A 22445-nucleotide genomic window follows, 5' to 3' on the forward strand; every position below is an offset into this window, starting at 1 on the left:
AAAACTTATACGGGGGGGCAGGGGAAGACAAAAAATGCTGTGGCAAAATGGCTCGTTTCCTAACCAAACACCGTTCCTATTCTTTGTTTCTACTCCAGAGGCTGAAATGCTAAATTTTCTTTTCACCATGTTGCCACATAGTTAGGGATAGTCGTGTAAGATCTCGCCAGTGAAATGTAATTGGAGGTCGCTGAGGATTTCTGGGGAATGTTTTGCTTTCCTGCTAAAAGGGGCAGATGTGATCGGCGCTGCCTTTTCCTGCCTGGAATGTAGCTGTGGATGTGTGGACTTGGACTAATCGGTAGAGGAGAGGTGAAGACAACCTGATGTGAAAGTGCTGAGCTGCTAAAACAAGGCCGTCAGGTGCCTGTTTCCAGTCTTCTTGTTCTAGACATAAAGTAAACCCTTATTTGTTTAAGCCACTTTTAATTGCTACTTGCCGCTGAAAGCATACCAATGAGAATTTGAGGGTGAAACGGGGCAGGAATGGAGGACTTGCTCTGTTAGACTTTAAAACCCAGGAAGCAACAAGTGAATGTAGCTGGTTAAAAACAAAACTAGAGTAGTTGTTAGCCTGACCCCAGCCATCTTTGCAGTCCATAGAGCACCAAACCACGGGGACCGGGGGGACGGGAGAGAAGAAATTGTTTGGTGGACATGGGGGCACATAGATGGAGTCCACACCTGGAGCTGTTGGTGCCTTGGGGTGAGTGAACCAGCTCTAACAGGAACAAACTTTCCAGTTAGGTGGGAGGTGGTCTATCTCAGCCATAGCCTTATACTTATTCAGTAACTACCTTATTCCCAGAATTTTCCCCAGTTCTTCAAGTTGAGTTGGTAGATCAAGAAAGCACTATCACCAGTGACTTAAAGGTTATGCCTCCATCTTGGAACTGAACATCAATGTGAAGATTCTAAGGATATTCTGTAAGAGGAACAAGGAAAAACTCTGTAATGCTCCAAGACTTCCATAAAATCATAGGAGAATGGAGTGTCACAGGAGGGCCTCCCACTGCCCACACACATAGGACTGTGGATGCTAGTGAAAGCCTGTGTGATGGGAGGAAGTGAAGTGATTGTCATGGAAAATTCTTCAGCCAAGCACAGGATTATTTTTCTGAAATAGAGAATATCATGAGGATATCCAGTGCCCTCACTCAAATAGTGTCCTCACAGGGACGTCAAGCCTGTGAATCTCTCTTACCTCTGGAAAGCTCAGTGCTGCTCTGAAACTCAGGGATTTTGCCGAGGAAACTATGGGCTACAACTTTTGTCCTCTCCTCCCCCGACATTGCACTGTGTGGTCCCACGGAAGTATGATAAGTCTTGTCATCATGGGTTCTCCAAAGTCATCATGTCTCCATTCTAACCCAGCCTTGGCCTCACCCTCTTTCTTGGTGTGAAGATCCAAGTAGAGTGGTCTGAATTTCCGCCACCCTAAGGGGTGAGAGAAGTCAAAGGAAGTCAAGATGCTCATCTGGAACCTGCTAGAAATGGAGTTCACTCAAAGAATGACCATTGCAGGGTTTACGAAGTATGGGATCATGCAATTGATAACAGTTCTCCGGATAACAGTTCTCTCTCAGACCAGTGTCAGTCCACGAACGGTTTCTTACCTGTTCAAACAAAGTAAGTACAGAAATTGAGAGTAAGTGTTGAGAAACTTTTATAGCACTTTGATATTACCATGACAGCCAGACATTTGACTTCATATTTTACAAAAGTGTCACTCGGCAGTGGATTGGAAGTAAAAAACTGGTTTCCAAACAGTTGGAGAAGGACTGCCTCTCCCCATCTGTGGAGAAAGTGCCAGAGTTTTGGCCACAAAATGATTTGAATATGAGGAACTTTGTGGTTTACTCAGACTGGCCTCTTGGTTACGTGGCTTAAAACAGGTCTTATGTTAGGACCTTTGAATCCCATACCTCTCCAGCCCACTAGAGCTGTGGAGCTTAGTGGAGGGACAAGAAGACGTGGGGCAATAAGTTTGGGGCATCTCATATATAACTCATTAACCTGATGGCCTGCTCATTGTCTCCACTGGGAGGTCTAAGAGATCTCTCAGACTGAACTCCTCTTCCCTGACCCCAAACCCCTTCATCCACAACATTATCTTAGCATTTGCTCAGATGGAAAGTCTTGAAGTGGTTATTGACATTTCTCTTTTTCTCACCTCCTAACCAACCCTGGAAGGCTGGTTGGCTCTGCCTTCCAGACATCCAGAATCCAACCTCTTCATACCATCTCCACTGCTACCATGATGGTCTCCTAAAGGATCTCCCCACTTTTACCCTAACTGTCCACAGCTCACAGTGCAGCAGCCAGAGTTGGCCTGTCCTGTCCTGCCTCTTCTCAAAACCCCTTCATGGTGCCCGCACTGTACTCACAGAGTCAAATCCTCCCAGCGGCCCCAGGCCATATAGTACAGGAGCTCCTCTCTCACGCTTTCCCGCCTCCTCTGCCCTACCACCAGGCCTTCACACTGTCGCTGCACACTCCAGCCATACTCCCGCCTTGGGGGTTTGCTCAGGCTCTGTGCGGAAGCTCTTTACCCATCATCTGTGTGGCTAATTCTCACTTCATTCTAGACTTCCCTCAAAACCTCACATTTTCAGTGAGGCTTATCCTGATCGTACTACTGCAGCGTACCTCCCCTCTCTCCCTGCACTCTCAAATCTCCTGCCCCTGTCCCAGTTTTTCTTTATTCCATTGAACGCGTATCTGTGTATTGTACCATTTTCTTGTGCTCATGGTTTAGTCTTGCCCTCTCCCACCAGGATGTGATCGTCACGGAGATAGGGATACCGTTTTATTGACTGCTACGAGTAGAGCCAGGCACTTAATAAATGCATCTCCCTATAGCAGTTCTTACCAATTCCCTTGAAGAATCCCCCCGAATGAACCTCACTGTCACCTCAGAGAAGGGAAACCCGAGGGAGAGAAGGAGGAATAAGAGAGCTCTCATTAAAATTCAGGGCTGAATTACCCGCTAAAAACTGCAAGAGCTTCTCATGCCCTGGCATTGCCCTCCCTGTCTCCCGGTCTTCCATTCCGTCTTTCTTCCTTGCATTCTAGATGGACCAGAAACAGAGGTGGCGAGTGAAGGATCAGAACTCACCCACTGACAGACTTGCAGACTTACACAGGCGAAGCAGGAGGGCTGGAGGAGCGGCTAAATCTATTCATTCACTTTTAAAACGTACATCTGTGCTGGGAGCTCCTGGTCTTTTTTCCATCAGAGTGGGAGTTTGGAACAGGCATCCAGAACATCCCTTGCATCTCTGTAACAGAAAGTTGGGAAGCAGGAAAAAAGCAAAGACAAAGTTTAGCGGAGAGAAAACACAAAATAAGGTAGAATAATTCCATTCAAATATATCTGTAATCATAACTGCATTAATATTCATATGAAATTCACCTAATTAAACACAAAGACTTTAGATAGATAGAATCTAACTACAGTTGACCCTTGAACAACACAGGTATGAACTACGTGGATCCACTTATGTGTGGTTTTTTTTCAATGTAGTTGACCTATAATGTTAGTTTCAGGTGTGATTCAACAATTCTCTCTATTAAATAATGCCACCACAGCGGTGTGGTCACCATACAATGTTACTGACTATATTCTCCATACTGTACTTTTCATTTCCATGACTTATTTATTTCATAACTTGAAATTTGTACCTTTTAATCCCCTTCACCTCTTTTGCTCATCCCCACACCCCCTTCCCTCTGGCAACCACGAGTTCTCTGCATTTGTGAAACTGTTTTGGGGTTTTTTTGTTTGGTTTTGTTTGGTTTTTAGATCCCACAAATAAGTGAAATCATATGGTATTTTTTCCCCCTGTCTGGCTTACTTCACTTAGCACAATATCCTCTAGGTCCATCCATTTTGTCCCAAATGGCAAAAATCTCATTCTTTTTTTTTTTTGGCTGAGTAATATTCCATTGTATATATGCACCACATCTTCTTTATCCATTCGTCTATTTTTGGGCACTTAGGTTGTTTCTATATGTTGGCTATTGTAAAAAATGCTGCAGTGAACTTAGGGGCACATATCTCTTTTTGATATATGCAGATTTTTTTCAATAAATACATTGGAAAATTTTGTTGGAGATTTGTGACATTTGAAAAAACTTGTAGATGAACAGGGTAGCCTAGAAATACCAAAAAAATTAAGAAAAGGTTAGGTATTATTGTAAGAATACAGCATATAATATGTATAATTTACAAAATATGTGTTAATCACCCATGTTATCAATAACATTTCTGGTCAATAAGAGGCCATTTAGTTAAGTTTTGGGGGAGTCAAAAGTTATGTGTGGATTTTTGGCTGGAAGGTGGGTCAGCACCTCTAACCCTTGTGTTGTTCAAGGGTCAACTGTGTGTACTTTTTGTAGGAGACTTTCCTGAAGGGACACCTGAGTGGATCAGTCAATTGAGCATCTGTGTTTGGCTCAGGTCATGATCCCAGGGTCTTGGGATCGAGTCCTGCATCGGGCTCCTCACTCAGCAGGGAGCCTGCTTCTCCCTCAAACTGCTGCTCCCCCACTTGTGCTCTCTCTTTGACAAATAAATAAGTAAAATCTTTTAAAAAGAGAGAGACTTTCCTATAAAGAGAAAGAAGAAAAAAGAAATCGAGGGTAGTAATAGCAATATTAGACAAATTAGAATTTAAGGCAAAAAAGCATTAACAGGATTAAGGAAGGTTTTTTTAAAAAGGAAAATCCACCAAGAACATAAACAATTATGAACAATGTAACAAACAGTCATTAAATTAAAAGGACAATTGAAAATTTTAACACAGCTCTGTCAGAAACGATAGAGCAAACAGCCTGAAAGTCAGCAAACTTGTCTAATAGGTTTATTGAGGCCCTGCACTCAGCAAGCAGAGAACACACATTCTTTCCAAGTACTTGGGAAATATTTCCAACAGTGAGGATTAACAGACAATATTATAAATAGTTGGTAGGTTTAAATGAAGACATTTTTGTTTTCTGTCCATTTACTCAAACAATAAAAATGATATATTTAAACCACCTTTTATTGCTTTAAAATACTTCTGAGACTATATTAGAATATTGAACAATTAGATTTCAAGATACAGTTTTCGGCGCAGGTGATCTTGTGGCTTTAGGGAGGCTTTGGACGGCACTACAGGTGGGATGAGAAGGAGCAGGACCACGCACTGTCCTAGACGTGTGCCTGGAGCCAGAAAGGATGTAAGCAAACATCACATGAGAAGGAGAACAGCTCAGGAGCAGGGAACTGATGAAGCCGTTCGCAGAACTTCTCAGGAAAGTTAAAAGAATAAAAAAATAAATGTGATTAATAAAGAAATATGGGTTTCCGCTAAGCATAAAGGGAGCGAGCAAGAGAGATATTTTGGGCCACTTCTTTGGCCCCTGTTTCTATCTTCTTTTTTTAAGTTTATTTATTTTTTAAGTAATCTCTACACCCAAAATGGGGTTCGAACTCAAGACCCTGAGATCAAGAGTCACGTGTTCTTCTGGCTGAGCCAGTCTTGATAGCAAGTGTCTGTCATTTCTAATATTATTCCTAATGCAGGACATCTGGGCTATCCTAGATCAGTTACTCTTTTTATTTCCATTAGTTCTACATTTTGTTTTAAAATCTCAATGCATAATTTCTAAGGTTAAAAATTTTATGGGGTGCCTGGGTGGCTCAGTCGTTAAGTGTTAAGTGTCTGCCTTCGGCTCAGGCGCCCCTAAATAAAATCTTTTTAAAAATTTTTTAAAATTTTTCTATATGCCCTTCTGAGAGCTTTGCTTCCTTTTGGGTTGGAGAACTTTTTTCATCAGACCTAAGATTGAAGGACTAAAGTTTGCCACCCCCAGCCTATGAAAAGGGGGCTTGTCTTCTCCAGGATTTATGTCTTGGAGCCCTGGTTCAGAGGGAACAGAGCCAGACTCTGGGCCAACACGGAATGAATGCACAGTCAGGACACAGAGGGGAGAAAGCAGAGAAGCCTTGTTTAAACTCTGGTTGTGGCGAAAATCTTTGGGGGAAGAAAAATTCAAGAGGAGTTTATTAAGAGAATTATTTGAAAAGTGTAAGATTGTGATTGCAGTATAAACTTAAGTGACTTGGGGAATGAACAATGCATGTGGCACAAGCATGAAAAGGTAACAATCATTCTCATTATAAATCTGACAGAGTATTTGTAATCAGGGCTATCTGTGATACCGCTGCTTGCCAATTAATTCTGAACGTTCTCATGGTGAAAATTCTCTGGACGAGCAAGGATTCTCTATAAAAGGCAAAAAGCAAGATCGTTAAAGTATCAGTATAAGTCGAACCTCCTTTTGCTGAAAAAAACAATCATGGTTACAGTTATAGAGGACTGTGTGTACATTTTGGCTTAGAGCCGTCAACCACTCTGCTTTGCTAATAATAAACAATAGTGGTTTGCAGAGATGTTACTTTAATTAATGTGTCTCCTAAATGGTTTCCTTTTGACCTCTTTTTCTCCTCCTAGCCCCTCGCTTCAAATATGAAGCAAATCTCCAGTCTGACCTCGACTCTTTCTTCTCTTAGAAGCTTCCGGAGCGCAGAAAATGTGTCTGCTGACAGTGGGTAAAATAGTGCTGGTCACATATCAGACACGATCAGCCCTAAGCAGCCAGCTCTCAAAACCACATCTTTCGTTCTGTGCTCCTGTCCGTAGATCATTGCTGTTCTTTCAAGAAACAGTGGTGTCCCGTGAAAAATGCAGTTTACTGTAGTTCACAGCTCGATGAGGGGAGACCTTTCCCTTGAGGTCCCCGCGTGCATACGTTGGCGCGCAGCCCCAGTGCCCTCCGTGTCCTTTTATCACCCAGGCTCCTGAAAAGTCCTGCACTCAAGGGTCAGGCCTAAATAAAATGATCACTGTGAACTGCTTCTTCAAGGACATTGGTAAGTGACTCTTAAGTGAAACTGGTTTTTGTTGTTGTTTCACTTGCGGGCATGGTGATGAAGGACAATGCGGTGACGGCTGGTACCGCTAGTGGCAAGGCCTTGAGTCGGGCTGGCGGCCAATAGTTCTGCCCACCCTGGTCTTCGTGCCGTCAGTGCAGCAGTCCACACGGTCAGTGCCAAGCCAGTCAGGTCTCAGTATTATTAGGGTTTTGACCTCACAAGACCCTTGCAAGAGGTTCACTCGAAATGTCGTGAATCACTGCCCTAGGCTTTCGGGATGTCATGGCTGCTGCCCCTGAGAAGCTAGAGTTCCAGTGATGGAAGACAACCAACAAGGGGAGAAGTAAACGAGGGGCTTTCAGAGCGTGATCGAGCCTGTGAAGAGAGTAAACACAGGGAATGGGAGAGACAGTAACTAAGGATGGAGGAGGGGCTGCCTTGGAAAGGTGAAGAGATGACCTCTGACCTGGGAACTCAAGGGTGGAAGGGGGTCTGCCATGCCCAAGACTGGGGAAGAGGTTTCTGGAAAGGTGATATAGCAAGGGCCAAAGGCCCAAAGCAGGAAATAGCTTGGCACTTAAGAAAGAGGGGCCTCTGGGTGGCTCAGTCAGTTAAGCATCCAACTCTTGGTTTCTCCTCAGGTCATGATCTCAGAGTCTTGAGATTAAGCCACAAATTGAGCTCTGAGCTCAGCGGGGAGTCTGCTAAAGTTTCTCTCTCCCTCCCTGCACCTCTCTTTCTCTCTAAAATAAATAAACTAATCTTAAAAAAAAAAAAAAAGACAAGAAAGAGAGTAGTCCTTTCCAGATAACGGCAGTAATTTGTATGACCCTTAGGATTCCTTCAAGGGGGAGTCTATATTCTTATCATTGAAAATTATAATAGTATATGTATTAACTTGTTTAATCCTTCTACCAATGTTGTTATCCCCATTTTACAGATGAGGAAACTGAGGCATGCTGAGAATAGGAAAGTGGTGGCAGAGCTAGAACACCAGGAAGTTTGGCCACAGAACCTCTAACCTTTAGAGCCTCTTTTTGAGAAAACAATCATTCAATAGTTAAAAACTTCCTTGTTAGTGCATTAAAAGTCTGTCTTTCTTTCCTTTCTTTCTTTCTTTCTTTCTTTCTTTCTTTCTTCCTTCCTTCCTTCCTTCCTTCCTTCCTTCCTTCCTTCCTTCTTCCTTTCTTCTTCTTCTTTTTTTTTTTTTGGTGTTTAATATATCTAATTTATCCCTCCTTACTTTGGGTCTGGAATACTGGAAGCTATCAGAGCCACTGACACATCACATCACTTGAGGAAGGAACAGTAGCTCAGTAGAAAGGAGTTTCTCTGAGTAATTCCCCTGAAAAGTTTCTCTCTCAACTTGAGTGGTCACAGATGCATTGATTTTTTTTAAAGATTTTTTATTTATTTATTTGACAGAGATAGCCAGCGAGAGAGGGAACACAAGCAGGGGGAGTGGGAGAGGAAGAAGCAGGCTCCCAGCAGAAGAGCCTGATGTGGGGCTTGATCCCATAACACCAGGATCACGCCCTGAGCTGAAGGCAGACGCTCAATGACTGAGCCACCCAGGCGCCCCTCAAAGAAATAGTCCTTTATTCAGTTGGTAGCGTGAGTTAAGAGTCTTCTGCATGCAGTACTCTGTACTAACCCAGAAAAATGGAACCACATGGAAGACATTTCCTTCATCACAGAGCCTTCTGCCTAAAGGCCAGAGAACATGGCCATATGCAAAACATTAAAATGTTGCACGATGACACATATAGGAGCAAGAGTTCTCTTGTTAATATATCACGTATTGTACCAAAACACTGCAGTCTTATGAGTAATTGAGTGATTATTAGTCATGGTGTCTTCATCAGAGTTTCCGTCTGGCTGTGAAGCTGTCCCCAACCTCTGCTTGTGGAACTCCCCTTCATGCGGATCTTGGGGAGTCAATATCTACTTCTGTGTCCAGATGCCTCTGTGAGTCTCTCTTTTAAGAACTCAGTTCTCTTCCTTCTAAAGTTTCATCCCATTTGCAATTAGATCTTTATTTGTTTATAGTGTTTCTCTTTTACTGCACTGGAAGCTCCAAAAATGCAAGGACTTTTTATTTTTAATATATTTTTAAAGATTTTATTTATTTATTTGAGAGAGAGCGACAGAGAGCAAGAGCAAGGAGAGGGGCTGAGGGACCAGGAGAGGGAGAAGCAGGCTCCCCACTGAGCAGGGAGCCCAACATGGGGCTCGATGCCAGGACCCCGGGATCATGACCTGAGCTGAAGGCAGATGCTTAACTGACTGAGCCATCCAGGTGCCCTGGAACTTTTTATTTTGATCAGAAGATCTTTCAACTGCCTTGCATTGTGCCCATACACATTTGTTAAGTATATGAATTAAGGATCACAAGCAAATTCCTGCTTAAAATATTTTGATACCTAGCAGATAGGATTATAGTGATGATTGAAGAAGCTCGTGACACTATTGGTTACAAAGGATGTCTCTCTTCACATTGAGCTGAATGACTGTTTTCACTCATGCTGGGCAAGATTCTGGTCTAGATTCTAGTTTACTTTTTTTTTTTTTTTTACTTTTTTTTAACTTTATTTTTAATCACGATGAAGACTCTAACTTTTTAAAAACTAGTACTTAAATTTCAAGTGATTTATTTGCACAATTTATTAATATTGTTTTCAACTGAAATTTAAGAAATACATGTTTTAAACATCCACTGATTTAGAAAACATATCAGAATTCAAGTAAATTGATACCCTGGTAAATATGTATCCATTAATCTATCTTTTCTTTAACTCACTTTTATTTTTTATCTTTTATTTTTAATTGAGATGTTGATATCTCAATTATCGGACAGCTATATATAACATTATGCAGGTGTACCCTGTACAACACACCGATTTGGTACACTGACATGTTGTGGTATGATTACCACCGTAGCCTTCGCTAATGCCTCCATTACCTCACATAATTATTTCTTTTTTGTGGTGAGAACATGTAAGATCTAGTCTCTTAGCGACTTTGAGGTATACAGTCCAGTATTGTTAGCCATAAACATGATGTTGTGCAGTAGATCCCCAGAACTTATTCATCTTCTAACTGCAAATTTTCACCCTTTGACCAACATCTCTCCAATTCCCAGTAATTTATTTTTTAGAGATTTTATTTATTTGAGAGAAAGAGAGAGCACAGGAGAGGAGCAGAGGGAGAGGGACAAGCAGACTCTGCACTGAGCGTGGAGCCTGACGTGGGGCTTGATCCCAGGACCCTGAGATCATGACCTGAGTTGAAATCAAGAGTCGGCCACTCAACTGACTGAGCCACCTGGGTGCCCTGACCACAGTTTATTTTTAAAAATTATTCTTGGGGTGCCTGGCTGGCTCGGTCAGTAGGGCATGTGACTCTTGATCTTGGGGTTGTGAGTTCAAGCCCCACGTTGGGTGTAGAGTTTATTAAAAAACAAAAAACAACAACAATGAAAAAGCAAAAACTATTGATTTTTGTTCCTTTTTTGTGGTATATTTGGATTTAACTTTAAAGTGCTGACACGTTTTTAAAGATGTATTTATTTATGAGAGACACGGGGGAGGAGCAGAGGCAAAGAGAAACTCAATCTGACTCGCTGTTGAGCGTGGAGCCCAACGAAGGGCTCCATTTCAGGACCCCAAAATTACGACCTGAGCCCAAACCAAAAGTCAGACGCTTAACCAAATGCACCACGCAGGTGCCCAAAGTGCTGACACATTTAAGTAAAGTGATGAGGGCTGAAACATTTAGCCTTACCCAGATTTTTGATACTAACCACACCGCCTGTAAGTTTGAAAACAAAACCACAGATTGTGGCATTTTCTGGCCGTTAGAGGGAGCCACTGCTTTCTAAATCTTAAACTGTAGAGCACTTCCCTTCTGTCATCTTAAAACCAAGGCCTCTTGAAAGTATTTAAATTAAATTTCAGCTCAGTAAATTCCCTTAAATAGAAAAGATCCTAAGAGGTAGAAAGAAATAAAATAGGTAGTCAATTGATTTACATTTAACATTCAGAAATGCTGCTTATTAGAATTTGAATTCATTTTCAGAATTTTCAGAGGTTTGAAGGGCCCCGCTGGGTTTATTAACAACACAATAGTCAGTTAGAGAACCAGAGAGGGAACTGCTTAAAAGGAAAGAGTGACTAATGGGGTCAGAGCCCTAAAATCCTGGTGACTTAGCAAATTGCAACGCAAGGATTTTTCTCTTAAAAAGCGTGGGGGGGGTGCACCTGGGTGGTTCAGTCGGTTAAGCGGCTGCCTTTGACTGGGGTCATGATCTCAGGGTCCTGGGATCAAGCCCCAAGTCCCTCTCTCTCTCTGCCTCTCCCCCTGCTTGTGCTCTCTCTGTCTCTCTCTCTCTCAATAAATAAAATCTTAGGGAAAAAAAACCTGTATTGATTTATCTTGTTGGTCCCGGTCATGACTTCTCAGCCTGTAATTGTGCTACTCCTTCTTTCCTCCTCTAATGATAAAGGAAACTGCAGTTGCTAAATGTTTGAACCAAGAGGTAGAGCCCGTGGTGGCAGAACCCTGGGCCTTCGCCCTCCTCTGTGGTTGCTTTTTTGTTTTTTTCTCACTCTTGTTCTTTTTGTCTTCCTTTCCTATCATATTATGGGTTTTTCTTAACCCTCTCCCCACCCTTTCTTCCTTCTATCCCTTTTACCTTAAATGCACCTGCTAAATAAAGCATTACAGAGCACTTCTCCTGCAAGTCAGGAGTGTTAGTGCAAACAAACAAGGCCTCAGTGGTCACTGCAAATATAATGGAAAGAGAATTCCTTTTTAAAATAAATGAGGGGCCCCTGGGTGGCTCAGTCGTTAAGCGTCTGCCTTTGGCTCAGGGCGTGATCCCAGCATTATGGGATCGAGCCCCACATCAGGCTCCTCTGCTGGGAGCCTGCTTCTTCCTCTCCCACTCCCCCTGCTTGTGTTCCCTCTCTCGCTGGCTGTCTCTATCTCTGTCGAATAAATAAATAAAACCTTTAAAAAAACAAAATAAATGAAACATACAAGTTGTTCTAACTCATTAATATAGATATGAGATGCAAATGGAAATTTTTTAATATATAAAATTGGCAAACATCTGGTTTTAATTTTGATAGAGACATATAAATCCACGTCGTTCTGGGGGCACCTGGGTGGCACAGCGGTTAAGCGTCTGCCTTCGGCTCAGGGCGTGATCCCAGCATTCTGGGATCGAGCCCCACATCAGGCTCCTCCGCTGGGAGCCTGCTTCTTCCTCTCCCACTCACCCTGCTTGTATTCCCTCTCTCGCTGGCTGTCTCTATCTCTGTCAAATAAATAAATAAAATCTTTTAAAATAAATAAATAAATAAAATAAATGAAACATACAAGTTGTTCTAACTCATTAATATAGATATGAGATGCAAATGGAAATTTTTAATATATAAAATTGGCAAACATCCGGTTTTAATTTTCATAGAGACATATAAATCCACGTCGTTCTGGGGGCACCTGGGTGGCACAGCGGTTAAGCGTCTGCCTTCGGCTCAGGGCATGATCCCGGCATTCTGGGATCGAGCCCCACATCAGGCTCCTCCGCTGGGAGCCTGCTTCTNTCTTCCTCTCCCACTCCCCCTGCTTGTGTTCCCTCTCTCGCTGGCTGTCTCTATCTCTGACAAAATAAATAAATAAAATCTTTAAAAAAAAATCCATGTCGTTCTAAATTTAGTATAGCCAAGGGATATGAGGAAACAAGTACCCTCTTCTATCGATCGTGGGACTGTAAATTGGCGTAGCCTTCCTTTGACGCAGAGAATCCATGGGATCCCAAGGAAGGAGGAGTTGATCCCAAGGAAGTAAAGATGTGCATAAGGGTTTTTGTCCAGGGAAGTTTATCATGACCCTGTCGTTAATAGCAAAAAAGTGGAAAGCACCTAAATGTCTAACAGTTCTTGGTCTGCTAATCTGTGTGATTCCCCAAACTTCTGGAAAGACCTGGAGTTTTTACTTTGTACTCGATAGCTGACCCTTGGTCGGATGGGTAAGGACCCTGGAGGTTCGTGGACCTGTCCAGTTTTCTCTCATTTCTGAGTACAAACAGCTTCGTTTCACCACTGTTTTTAATCTGCTGCTGCTTAGAACTTCCACCTACTTGCAATTATAACCCTCTTCGACTTCTAGTCTGGTTAAATATGATAACTGTGGTCTTTAAAAAAAGTATTATTATTGTATTCCTCAGAGCTTAGCATCATGATGAATATGCTTTTAAGAAATTCTTATTGAGGGGGCGCCTGGGTGGCGCAGTCGTTGGGCGCCTGCCTTCGGCTCAGGGCGTGATCCCGGCATTATGGGATCGAGCCCCACATCAGGCTCCTCGGCTGTGAGCCTGCTTCTTCCTCTCCCACTCCCCCTGCTTGTGTTCCCTCTCTCGCTGGCTGTCTCTATCTCTGTCGAATAAATAAATAAAATCTTTAATAAAAAAAAAGAACCCTGAAAGATTTTAACTAAGAATTAAAAAAAAGAAATTCTTATTGAATGAGTGAATAAGTGAATGAGGTATTTGTGACCTGCCTTGAATGTGATTGGCTCTACTTCATGCCGTAGGCCTGTATCCCTCTGCAGAAAGAAATCATTTACACAGTAATACGATGGGGGGGAAGTGACTATGATTCATAGCATTTAAAATGTTAACCTGACAAAACAACAGTGATGGTTTGGCCATCCATCCATTCCACAAATGTACTGAATACCTTCTAGGTACTAGGCACTATACAGCACTAGAGATAAAAGCTCAGAATTAGAAATTCAGAAAACTATCTGGCTTGAGTTGTTTAAGGTCTCTTAAGGGACTATGTGTGGGGGTATCAATTTCTCAATTCAGACAAGTAGATACACCTGAAATACTCATTTCCTCTCTATGGGCATCCCCTCCTTTTATGTCAAGGTACCTCTGAAACTAGATAGGCTACCAGATAGTTTTTTAATTGGCATATCATCAGAAGTAAAGGAGTAGACTAATGTAGAAAGCTATTTCTTTTAAGCCATGGAAAGACCTAGAAAACTTTATGTTTTTCTCTAGTAAATCAATTATTTCCATGCCAGACAATCATGATCAAATTCTTACTATTTAATTCCCTTTTTTAACATACTTCCTATATATAAATATAGCAGTCCTTTATATTATTTCAGATAATAAGATAACTAAGTTACAATTTTCATTTTAGGACACATCCTACTTACTTAGAGAAGTCTGGGGTATTTGCCTAATTTCAGCCATCTGTGTGTAAGCCTTTACATAGCGTGGGATGTTCCTGCAGATGGCTAGTTCATCCAAGTTAGGGTGATTTGTACAATAAAGCTGGAATCCCCTTTCACTGGGGGGACTATTAAAATTCAGTAAATGGCATTGGGACAGCTGATCATTTGGATAAAAATGAAGTTATATTCTCTACCTAATACCTTTCACAAAAATACATTCTGGAGGGATTAAAGACTCAAACAACAAACAAAACTCTACCTATTTCGGGAGAGAATATAGGAGAGTATGTTTATGATTTGGGGCAAGTAGAAGTCATTCTAAACCAGACCCTAAATGCAAAATATATAAAGGAATAGACTGATAAGTTTGACTCCACAAAGACTGATCAATGCAAGCAGCACAGCAAAGTTGTCTGATACAAAAGGCGTCATCAGCGAAGTTACAAGATTGATAAGTGTGAATAACACCTACGACATGTTTAGGCAAAGTCAAAAAACAAGTGACAGATTAGGAGACAGTATTTGCCAAATGTATAGCACAGAAAAGGTAAGCATTTAGATCTATAAAGCCCTCCTACATAAAGGGAAAACTCAGACCAATGGGAATATGGAAAAAAATAATAGGACTAGTTATTTATAGAAAAATAAATATAATTGGCCAATGAACACATGAGGGGAAGCTGAACCTCACCAATTACCAAGAAAAAATGATTATATTTAGAACATCGGGTTAACAATTTCCAATCATTGTATGGCAAAAATTAAGCATTCTAATAAAATATGTGGGTGTGGGAAAGCATACACACACATTGCTAATGGGAATATAAAATTGATACAGTCACGTGGAAGGGCAATTTGGCAACACTGAGTAACATAAAAACACGTGTATGCTATGAGCCAGCAAGTCTGCTGTTGGTGTCTGCTTTGGAAAAACACTGGCACTTGTGCATTAGAAAACATGTACAAACATGCCCATTGCAGAATTCCTCATAGGGAAAAACTGGAAACACTGAACTATGACTAGAACAAAGGCTAACAAAGTGTACATTCAAACTACGTAAGCAGTGGTAACAAGGCCATTACTGCAGTCGGATCTCACCTGGATGGCTCTCCACCACGTCCAACTGGATAGAAAAAGCAAGTTACAGCTATATTGTTGATGCCATTTTATATAAAAAGAAAATAAATGACACCATGGAATGAAATTACATAGCCTTAAGAACACGTGTAAACGCCTGTAAATATATGAAGGAAGAACTGAGAGGAAACTAGCCTAATTGATAAGCCAGGTTGCCTCTGGGACGAGGAGGGACAGGGATGTGGGTGGGGCTGGAAGGGGATTTGTCCTTGTCCCCTTTTTAAAAGAATGTATGTATTATTTCAATTTTATTTTAAAAAATTAAGTCGGTTTTCTGGTGAATAACTGCTGAAGAGGAAACATGTCGGGTCCCTTTAAACATAGATAGATGCAGACAATATCAAAATTTAAATATGTATACATTTTTATAAATAGAAATTTATTTTTTAAAATAGAAATTTATTTTTTAAAATTTTTTAACTTTTTTTTTTAAGATTTTATTTATTTATTTGACAGAGAGACAGCCAGCGAGAGAGTTGAACACAAGCAGGGGGAGTGGGAGAGGAAGAAGCAGGCTCATAGTGGAGGAGCCTGATGTGGGGCTCGATCCCAGAACGCCGGGATCACGCCCTGAGCCGAAGGCAGACGCCCAACCACTGTGCCACCCAGGCGCCCCTGTTTAACTTTTTTTAAAAATAGATTTTATTTATTTATTAGAGAGAGTACGAGCCAGAGAAGGGGGGGAGGGAGGGAGCAGAGGCAGAGGGATAAGCACACTCCCCACTGAGCAGGGACCCCCCCCCCAAGGAGTTGAGGTTCTTGGTCCCAGGATCCTGGGACCATGAACTGAGCTGAAGACAAAGGCTTGACTGATTGAGCCACCCAGGCACCCCTATAAATAGAAATTTAGATTTAAACACACACGTATATGCATATAAAGCCTAACTTGAAACCAAGAGAGACTTTCATTTGTACCAGCAATAAAAAGGGAGCTCCCAAATCTAAGCAGGAAGCGCTAGAGCCGAGGGGCTCACAGAGCAAGGGAATGGGATTCGATTTTGTTAGTGGAGACTGGGATTTAAGCCCTAGGTAGCAGCGTCAGAAGCTAACAATGTGGAGGAACCTGGTAGACAAGGGACATCAGGCTGGAGAGCAATGTATGTGTGCAGGACTGACAAGGCACAAACAGCACCTGGCCAGGAGCACCCCCCCCCCAATGTAAAAATACCAATTTAGAAAGGCAGAGAGTGAGGGAAATCTAAAAGACTGAATATTTCTTTATTTCTCTTTCTTTTCCCCTCTGTCCATCTTTTTTTTTTTTTTTAAGATTTTATTTATTTATTAGAGAGCGAGCAGGAGCAGGGAAGAGGGGCAGGGGAGAGGGAGATGTGGGGCTCAATCCCAGGACGCTGGGTTCATGACCTGAGCCGAAGGCAGACACTTAACTGACTGAGCCACCCAGGCGCCCCTCTATCCATCTTTTTTTTTTTTTAAGATTTTATTTTTAAGTAATCTCTACACACAATGTGGGGCTCGAACTTACAGCCCCGAGATCAAGAGTTGCATGCTCCATCGGAGGAGCCAGTCAGGCGCCCCCATCCATCTATTTTTTAAAACCAGAATACTTATTGCATGACTACACATTGAAATCCTTAAGATAAACTGTTAAATAAAAAGCACCTATGAACAATTCTACTTAAAAGAGACTGGAAGCTGTCTAAATGGACTGTTTAAATGATCCAAGCCAGCCAGATTTAAATAATATCAGGCACTTAGTTTTCCTATTAAAATCCAGGTAGAGCCTCAGCAATAATTGTAGGTAAAATTAAAATGTCATTTTTTTTTATTTGCCTGTCTGAGTTGTAGTGAGTTAAATGTGCAGCCCCTCTACTTAGTAAAAATCCATTACAATATGTATTGTCTATAGTTCTATTTCCCCCACGTTTTCAGTGCCTGTTTGTTCTAGCGAGAGAGTTCACTATGCTGCCAAGACTCTCATCAATGAGAGTATCTTGAGCTATTTTTGGTTAAGCATGTACTGCAAGGCCAGTCATTTGTGCTGCTTTTTCTTAACTTTCTGTCCTTTATTTTGGGTTCTGGGGAATAGTGTGACCCAAAATGTCTGACATAATGTACGTAAGTGATAGTGTTGGCTCACAACGAAGAAACAGACTATCACGACTTTAAAACCAAAACCAAAACCAGGGGTTACAGTGACCTGAATTACAGGAAGGGCACGTAGAAGTTGGCCATCCCCTCCTAGATCTAGCCACAGGAAAAAAAATTGGAAGACCCAAATGTCGATGAGGCAGCTCCGCATTGTGGAGAAGGCAGTGTCTTTTTTAAGCACTTTGAAGATCCGTAGCAGAAACATCTGGATCCAGTTACATGGTGTTAGTTTCAAACAACTCAGAGCCCAGCAATGGCCTAAACCTGCGTGGTCAGGCAGAGACCTTGACCTCCAGGCAGGAATTCCCTGACCCACTGAAAGCATCCATGAGGACAGCAGCCACCACCCAACTTGCCGGAGGAAAGCTTTCATGCCACGAAAGATTGCTCTGCTGTCCTACAAGACAATACCCCTTTTGTGGGATTCTCATTTGAAGCTCATGCCAGCCTGCCATGCAGACACCCATCTCTGCCTAAGCTGTCAGATTTGCCCTGTCTGGGCTGGACCACAATTATTTGCTCAATACAAAATCGTATCCGTCATGAGCTTGAAAGGCATAATTTTCTAGGAAAAATGTCAATGAACAAAACTGACTTCAGGAGAATAAGAAATCTAAACACTAATCATGCCCCAGAGCAGGCTGAATTTGTGGCTCTGGTGACCCGGAACTAGAAATGGGGACGTGGGTCATGGATCTGTCACATCCCACACCCGCTTCCCCGTTCTCGCCACTGTTACGCAGAATTCCAGAAATGACCCTCAACGATGCTTACCCTGTATATCCCTCTCCCCTCTGAGTGTGTGTAGAAGCCGGTGAACATGATGAGATATCATGCCCGTGATTGTGCTATCACATGGCAAAAAGGGGTTTCTCTGAGTTGGCCAATTCTCATCACAAGAGCCTTTAAACTCAGAGTTTTCTTTGGCCGGTCTCAGGGGAGTAAGTCAGAGGTTTGAAGTATAAGGGGGACTCAACACACTGTTTCTGGCTTGAAGATGAAGGGGGCCATGTGCTAAGGAATGTAGGTAGACTTCGGGAGCTGAGAGCGGCCCCCATTGACAGCAAGGAAAAGGAGGTCAGGGTTCTACAATTACCAGGAGCTGAATTTGAACAACAATCTGAATGAACTAGAAAGCAGGTTTTTCTCTAGAGCCTCCAGATAAGAACCCAAGTTGGCCAATCTTCATTTTGACCTTGTGCGAACTGGAGCAGAGAAACACAGTCGAGCTTACTTGGATTTCTGACACATAGAACTATGAGCCAAAATATTTGTATTGCTTTAAGCCAAGACATTTGTGGTAATTCATTACACAGCAATAGAAAATTACTACATTACTCCTTTGGCACTGAGGGGGAGAAAGAGGAGGAGGGAGAAAATGATCTTTCCTTACATGATCGCCCTTAAAATTTGTTGCACTTTTATTAGTTGGACATATTCATGTTTTCTTTATATGAAAAATACTAGCTAGACAATGGAGACATTTCTGTCCCCTTTCTGTTGGTCGTGTTGGCCTCTCTGCTTAATGCAAATTGAATATCAGTTCCCTCCAGGTGGCAGGTATACAAAAGTTAGTTCTCCAAAGGGTCCTATGGCAGGGTCCTGGCAGGAAGTTGGACAGGGGGGAGTCCTAATGAAGCTCAATTTTTTTTTTTTGCCCCAACACAGCACATTCCACCAATGGATGTCCTTTGGTGTCTGTTGCTGCCAGGGTTCTCTTACCACTGCAGTGGCCATCTTGGGGGCTACCAGCAAAACTCCTTTGACCCCTGCCATCTTCTTCAGGGACCGCTGACCTGTGAGAAACTCCAGAAACCCTTCCACACCTAAACAGGGAGTGCCACACCACCTCATTATGTCTCTTCTGCCAGGTGAGTGGCTAGGAACGTTCAGACAAGATGTAGTCACGTCTCAGATATGATTGGGGGGCAAGTAGGGGACTTATAAACTCTTCATTCCTCCAGAAGGTAACCTGTTTTGCTCCTGGTCCTCCCTTAAAACTGTCAATGCTAAAAGTCATCGAACTGGTTGAGCCTGTATTGCCCTATGGGAACCAGAATCTCAGGTCATGAATCGGATCTTATCTGAACTTAGCCTTGGAGAATTGAGTAACTGTTCTCAACAGGACAATATTTCCACTTAAATCCCGGAGATATTTGGTAACCTTTAAGGACAGGATAAACTATCAGGTATGCTCCCATATCATCCTGTTACACTATTCCTGTTGCAAATTCAATTCATCAGTGTCCTTAAAAAAAAAAAAAAGACCCATTATAACTAAGTAGAGTCTATCTGAGTAAATACAAGGATGGTTCAATATTAGAAAATCTATCACTACAGTCTTAACATATTAACAGATTAGGGAGAAAAGCCACGTGATCATCTCCAAATACGTAAAGAGGTATGAGATAAAATCGAGCACTCATTCATATTTTTTTTAAATTCCAAAACATGGGGCATCTGGGTGGCTCAGTCAGTTAAGCATCTGCCTTTGGCTCAGGTCATGATCTCGGGGTCCTGGGATCGAGTTCCACATCGAGTCCCTGCTTCTCCCTCTCCCTCTGCCTGCTGTTCCCCCTACTGGTGCTCTTTCTCTGTCTCTGTGAAAGAAATAAATAAAATCTTTAAAAAAAATAAAAATTCCAAAACATGAATAGAAGGAAACTTTTATAATGTAGTAAAGGGCACCTACCTAAAACTTACATCAAACATCAAACTTTGAAAGCATTTTTATTAAAGTCAGGAATAAGAAAAGGATGTCTACTATCTTTGCTACCATTCCATAAAATAATAATTGCTCTAATGGTTATATGACAAGAAAAGGAGATGTAGGAAAGGAGGAGACAAATTGATGACTTTTACAGATGACTTTACTGTTTTCATAAAAAATTCAAGAGCATAGGGGCACCTGGGTGGCACAGCGGTTAAGCGTCTGCCTTCGGCTCAAGGCGTGATCCCGGAGTTACGGGATCGAGCCCCACATCAGGCTCCTCCTCTATGAGGCTGCTTCTTCCTCTCCCACTCCCCCTGCCTGTGTTCCCTCTCTCGCTGGCTGTCTCTATCTCTGTCAAAAAAATAAATAAAATCTTAAAAAAAAATTCAAGAGCATCTACTGAAAAACTAGCAGTATTTATAAAACAAAATAAAGCAGTTTTAATGGCTGTAAGATCAAAATACAAAAATCAATCTTTGTCCTAAAGAGAAAATGATAAAACATTATTAAAGAATGTAAAGAGAGACCTGAAAACAAGTGTCACGTTCTTTAGGACAATGAAGAATCCAGACTGAAAAGACATCAAACTAATCTGTTGATCCAATGCAATTTGAATGAAAATTCCAATAGGATTCTTGTTTATGATTTAGACAAACTAATTCTAAAAGTGACATCCAAGAACAGCGAAAACAATACTGGAAAAGGTAAGACAGATTTTCTTGTTAGATTTTGAAACTCAGTGTAAGGCTTACTACCCTATGGTCCAATAATTCCTTTTGTATGTTTACAGATTCATAAATTTATAGTCAGTGTCATAAAAACATGGACTCAACGGGTGTACGCCAAATTCATAGTTACAGCTGCCTCACAGAGGAAGGGGAATAGGATTAAGAATAAAAATAGGGAGGGGCACCTGGTTGGCACAGCGGTTAAGCGTCTGCCTTCGGCTCAGGGCGTGATCCCGGCGTTATGGGATCGAGCCCCACATCGGGCTCTTCCACTGTGAGCCTGCTTCTTCCTCTCCCACTCCCCCTGCTTGTGTTCCCTCTCTCGCTGACTGTCTCTATCTCTGTTGAATAAATAAATAAAATCTTTAAAAAATAAAAAAAATAAAAATAGGGAAATTTCAACTTTTTAAAATATCCCATGTTTTAATATCTCTGAAGCAGAAATGACAAATGTGAATTCTAGGCAGCAGTTACATTAGATATTAATTGTTCTGTGGATGTTTCTGCATATTTTAAACTGTCAAGTTTAAACAAACAAAAAGTGGATTACTTCTCAAAACAGAAACAAAACGCCTCTGTTTATATTCACCATTTGGTGGGAGTTTGCTTTTTGAATAAAACTATTCAACTCCAGACGTTTGGAAAGATAAGAGGAATTTGAACTACTTCTGTAATTTTAGACAGCCAAGTAAATATTGTGGAACTTCCAGCATTCTAAACATTGTACACACTGTTTCCGAGATAAATCTTGTTTATTTTTACTCATTCTTTAAAGATTAATCAGTTATCGTTAATAAATGCAAGTATGAAGTGGTCCTGGGACCAGGACAAAAGTCTATTGTGAATGTGTTTGCAGAGTTTAGGTCCCAAAGAATATCAGGATGCTCAAGGTGTCTCCGTCTCTTGGAACAAAGGAGGGTATCAAGAGCAATGCTACTAAAAATTAAGCAGAAGTCGGCTCCCAGAAAAGCCTGGGGTAAATATAAGGGCAGAATGACATAGGGTAATAGTGGAATGCAGGGAAACAGCAGCACCTGGTCTGCATTTTTTAAAAAGATTTATTTACTGAGAGAGAGAGAGAGATAAAGAGTGGGGACATGGAGGGGGTAGGGACAGAGGGAGAAGGAGAAAATCTCAAGCAGACTCCCCACTGAGCGTGGAAGCCCCCCCGCCCCCCAATTCGGGGCTCCAACCCCTGACTCAAGATCATGACCCTAGCCAAAACCAAGAGTAGGTTGCTCAACCGAATGAGGCATCCAGAAGCCCTGCATTTTTTTTCTTAATGGTAAAGTCACAAACAATAGGAACAGATTTTCTAGTGAGAAGATGCAGTGTGATTTCTCATTCCTCTTTTTCTGTGACTCCTGCGGTATTCAGTATCATTACTTGACTCACCATTTTTGGGACACCATTATGTGGCCTGTGTTGGGTGGCCTTCTGGTCATTCCTCTCATTCTCTGCTGTTTCTACCCCTGCTGCCTTATCCCAGTCCAGTCTCTTTTCTCCTTTGAGGGACTCATCAGTTTTTATATGTTGAGCCAATCATCCTCTCAAAAGCTCTGTCTCTAGCCTGAGCTTCAGTTC

The 22445-nt window shown here is 41.8% G+C and overlaps 1 protein-coding gene and 1 long non-coding RNA gene across 3 annotated transcripts in view; one reads left to right on the plus strand and one right to left on the minus strand.

The window, feature by feature from the left end:
- SLC35E3 (solute carrier family 35 member E3) overlaps nucleotides 1-19208 on the plus strand; it is a 39001-nt gene extending 19793 nt beyond the window's left edge. Inside the window, exon 5 of one of the 2 annotated variants that reach the window (XR_004620940.1) lies at nucleotides 19089-19208. The gene's annotated coding sequence lies outside the window, so the exon portion shown is untranslated. Of the gene's footprint in view, nucleotides 1-3075; nucleotides 3201-19088 lie in introns of those variants that run through there. The other variant, XR_004620938.1, reaches the window with a different exon arrangement.
- LOC117796427 lies at nucleotides 993-22445 on the minus strand. Its single transcript, XR_004620944.1, has 3 exons — nucleotides 22257-22445; nucleotides 3119-3281; nucleotides 993-1616 (listed from the first exon to the last, which is right to left on the minus strand). It is a non-coding gene; the product is annotated as an uncharacterized LOC117796427 (long non-coding RNA).

This window comes from Ailuropoda melanoleuca, chromosome 15 (genome assembly GCF_002007445.2).
Source record: "Ailuropoda melanoleuca isolate Jingjing chromosome 15, ASM200744v2, whole genome shotgun sequence".
In the NCBI taxonomy this organism is placed as follows: Eukaryota; Metazoa; Chordata; class Mammalia; order Carnivora; family Ursidae; genus Ailuropoda; species Ailuropoda melanoleuca.